This window comes from Meriones unguiculatus, chromosome X (assembly GCF_030254825.1).
Source record: "Meriones unguiculatus strain TT.TT164.6M chromosome X, Bangor_MerUng_6.1, whole genome shotgun sequence".
NCBI classification, from domain to species: Eukaryota; Metazoa; Chordata; class Mammalia; order Rodentia; family Muridae; genus Meriones; species Meriones unguiculatus.
This window is the reverse complement of record NC_083369.1, coordinates 83,886,538-83,891,222: the sequence shown is the minus strand read 5'-3', so window position 1 is coordinate 83,891,222 and position 4,685 is coordinate 83,886,538. Positions and strand designations below refer to the sequence as shown.

The 4,685-nt window shown below is 35.5% G+C and overlaps 1 pseudogene; it reads right to left on the bottom strand.

Annotated features, from left to right (window-relative positions):
- Window positions 1–3,169: 3,169 nt before the first annotated feature.
- Window positions 3,170–3,364, bottom strand: LOC110544318 (translation machinery-associated protein 7-like; annotated as a pseudogene).
- Window positions 3,365–4,685: the final 1,321 nt, after the last annotated feature.

The window sequence follows — 4,685 nt, the reverse complement described above, 5'->3', positions numbered from 1 at the left end:
AGTTATACCATTGGCTGAGGCTTAGATGCTGGGAATGCCTTGTTTGCATGAAGAAGAATTCTAGGTGCTTGCTGAATATGAACTTATAAGGAGAGAGGAAGTTTAACCTGTATCTTGGCCTCTAGGCAATGTGGCTTGATCAAGGGTGGCAGGGGTGAGTCCAGTAAGGCTGGGACATACAAACCCAGGGAAGGGAGGGAATGTCTCTTGCTAGCCTCAAGACAAGATTTTCAGGGTTTGAACATACATGATTTTCACTCTTGCTCCAGGCCGACTCCCCTGGTCATGTGGCTCCCTAGCCCCACATACTTCTATAAGTAACCCTCATTAAATCATACACACACACACACACACACACACACACACACACACAGAGAGAGAGAGAGAGAGAGAGAGAGAGAGATTGAGAGAGAGAGGGAGAGAGAGAAGTGTCTAGCTAACAAGAGAAAGGAGATCAGAAAGAACAGGATGATGATATGATCAAAATATATTATATACATGTAATATATTGTCACAATAAAGCTCATTCTTATGTATATTTAATAAATAATTCTCTTTGTATATGAGGGCAAGATTTAGTTGGCAGAATGTTGATATAAAATACTGACTATATATTCATATATTATTAAATCTGTATGTATATATCTATATGACTTTCTTACTATAAGAGTTAACAGGTTTAATAATAGAGGATATAGAACATAATGCTTTCATGGATGTGACCACATCTGTAATGTTCTAATATCCTTTACAGTGAATGCCACTCAAAGTTTAATAATAAGTTATTGGACTGTCAGAAGAAAGAAAAGTAGAAATAATCATTCTTTCACATAGACAGCTTAGTATAATGGATTTCATCTTTTGATATGCCTGCTTTGATTTATACTGAGAAATATTAAGTTTTTATCTGAGGAAAGGATTCATCAAGTCACTTTTTTAAACCAGTTTGTATCAAAAACTTACTATCTTTGAATCCTTGCCAATTGTGTCAAAATATTCCTGCACGATATATTATTATTCTATAATTGGGATAGTGGCAGCTATGAATATCAGGAATTTAGACATGTCAGAGTTAAACTGACCAAGGGCCACACAAATATCATCTGAGTATCAATATTGATTCTGGCCATGAAACCTTAACAATCTATTAATTTTGACAGATCTAAAGTTAATCCAGAACTTTTGTTGCACAGATGTGAAAACAAACTTGCATCATTTTCCTTTTAGTGGGGTTTAATGAAAAATAAAATTTGAATTTCTAACTTGGTCAAATCATGTACTCCTCTTTCAGTTCTTTTATTAGATTTATTTTAATATTAATTCTGTCTGCGTGGTTATGGACATGTAAGGGTATGTGCCAGTGACTACCAGTGAAAAAATAAAGTATGTTAGAACTGGAGTTAAAAGTGGTTGTGCAAATGTCCTTGTTATGCACTTGAACATATTTTGGATATATGATGGGGAGTGGTATAGCTGGATAGAGTTAGAACTATTCTTAATTGTCTGAGAAAGCACCAAATTGATTTCCAAAGTGGTTGTACAAAATTACATTCCCATCAGCAATGGAGGAGTGTTCTCCCTTTTCCACAACCTCTCCAGCATGTCTTGCCCCTTAAGTTTTTGATCTTAGCCATTCTGATGGGTGTAAGGTGAAATCTCAGGGTCATTTTTATTTGCATCTCTCTGATGGCTAAGGACGTTGAGCATCTCTTTAAGTGTTGTCTACATTCCTGGTCTTTGATCACTTCCCCCTGAGAGGGGAGCAGCCTTACCTGGCCACAGAGGAAGACAATGCAGCCACTCCTGATGAGACCTAACAGACTAGGATCAGAAGGAAGAAAAAGAAACCGTCCCCTACCAGTGGACTTGAGGAGCAGCATGCATGGAGAAGGGGGAGGAAGGAAGGGATTGGGAATGGAGGAGGGAGGGTACTAGAGGGGGGATACAAAGTAAATAAAGTGTAATTAAAAATAAAATTAAATTAAAAAAAAAAAAACTTTGAGCATGTCTGATTGCATGCAGGTTGATGCCCCAGGTCCCGCCTCTGAGAAAAAGGTATCGGACGGGTCTGATGCTCTTTAGGTGGATGACACCTAAATGAACATCAGTACAAAGTCTCAATTTATTTCTAATATCTGAGATCAGACCTCTACTCTTGCCTGATGTGTCTAAAACAAAAAGGGAGAACTGCAGAGAGCTGCGTAATGCAGAGCCTTAAAGATGGAGCTGGTTTCTGCCTTCCACCTTCCTGATGGTGAGTGCTCTCTGTCACAAACAACTCCACATTTGGCTAAGGCCGAGGATCTGGCTTGCTTCCATGTATGTGGACCTATCTGCATTACCCACATGGCACGCTGGGGTTGGCTACGCAGAGGCTATTTAAGCTGTGGGTTGGTTTTCCCCAGGGTCAGATGATTATTCAAGGTTCCTGAATAAACTGCATAAAAAAAAAACTTTGAATTATTTTAAATAAATTTGGACATGATATCCTTTAGTGTCCCAAGGAACTAGTGTTGTAGGAAAACAATGGTTTGTGATCTCTTGGTGAGATGTGGAATTCATGCCAGAAATATGCATAGTCTATAATTAATGTAGGAATATTATGCTTGCTAATAAGTTAATCATATACTCTTTTGTATCATAACTTATTTTTCTCAAAGACCTTCTTAAACATCGCCATTTTTTCAGTGTGATAAGGAATAATTATAACCCTGTTCTCAGAACATACTTTGTGCAAATTAAGTACTGTTAAAGTTACTGAGCTTTAAATCATATATGAGGCAAGAAGGCAAAGCTTAGTAACTATAAATATATTTTGATTTTTTAATGTCTTAAACTTTCAGCTAGAAACACTCCACTCAGTACTATTTATAAAGTAAGTTTTCTACTAATGACATTTTGTTTATTTTGGAACATCTTACATATTTATTAACTTGTCAAATATAATTTTGATAGATATAGAATTTTTATTTCTTGTTGGATCAATTTGAATATATCATTTACTTTCTTTTTTTGTTTTGTTTTACTACAAAAGATTATTACAATGTACAATAGCCTCCAGGATAACACTTCCTTTTAGCTGTAGGTGGCAAAGATGTTATGGCAGGGGATCCAGATGTTTAAATAGGAATGGAAGAGGGTTGCCAACACCTCAGATATGAAGAATAGCTTACTTTTTGGCAGATTTCTTAATTCCACCTGTGGCCAGGGGCCCCTTCTCCCCAGCCTTGGCTGTCAGCAACTCGAGTTTCTTCTGCTCCTCTTTCTGTTTCTGCTTGAAAGCCTTATCCTCCTCATCAATCTCCTTGGCCTACTTCTTGGGCTGTTTCAGGGGCTTCTTTTTGCCACCTGCTCGGCCAGACATTGCACTGACATCCCCTTCACCAGTCCCTACATCCCCTTCACCAGTCCCTGATCCAAAGCCCATTTACTTCTTTCTGATGGCTGTTTTCCAAAGAGAAACTGATTGTAAAGAGTAGTGAATATACCTCATATGTGATAAGATAAACATAATAATTATTCCTTATGTGTGATAAGATCATTTCTTCTTGCTCTTTTGAAGATTTTGTCTGTGTGTTTAGACTATTCTAAATTTTAGGTCTAGGGCTACATACCTTTCACATCTTCCCATCTGGCATTTGTTTGACTTCTTTAAAATTAAGTTCATATTATCCCTCATAATTGGGAAAGTTTTTATATTACTCTTTTCTACTATGATTTTTCTCATCCTATTGTTTGTATTTGTGATAATATTCCTTATGGTTCTCAGGCTAGCTTAATTTTTTTTCTTCACTCTTTCTTCTCTATATGCTGAACAATTTCATATGATATATTTTCATATTTCTGATATTTCTGTGTTTTGCATTGAATTTTCCATTATACATTTTACAGTTTACAACATTTAAGTTTCTGCTTGGCTCCTTTTAACAATCTCAATATGTAAATTATAGTTCTCATGAGAAGGATTATTATCTTTAGTTCTATGAAGGTTACTTTTAATTAATTGAAAATATTTAATTATGTGGGTGAATCCAATATCTCTTTCTCAAAGACAGTTATTATTGATTGTTTTGATGTGGACATTAATCATGAATTTTTATTTCTTTATATGTATTTGGGTTCAATTGAAAACTCTACCTTTTAAATAATATAGTAATAGTTCTATATGACAGATCTTCCAAATTATTCAATATGATATTTTTGCTATTTTCAATTGCCTGCTTGGTGAATTTTCTGATTTACTTTATTTATTTATTGGTCATTTAAATTCCTACTAATAAAGTTGCATCAGGACTGACTGTGTACTCCTCCCTTTTGGTCTGACAAGCAGGCAGAAGGAATGAGAGGGGAAGAGGTGATGGAGCTATAAGAAGGATGCAAAATGAATAAAATAAATAAATAAAACCTTACTAATGTAGCTTAGTATTATGCAAATGATTGGTTGTAGGAAGACTGTCCTTTCTTTTCAGTTTTTTTTTTTTTTTAGTGTTTGCCTAATAGTTCTAAATCTTTACTGAAATGTATCATCAACACTTAACATGTTTCAAAAAACTTTCTTTTTACTATTTATTTCCTGCTTTTTCATAGGCCCAACATCAGCCAATGCTGAGAAATAAGGACCTTCTCAGACATTCCTTGAATGAGCACACAGCTCTGAGAAACATATATAAACCCATAAGCAAATT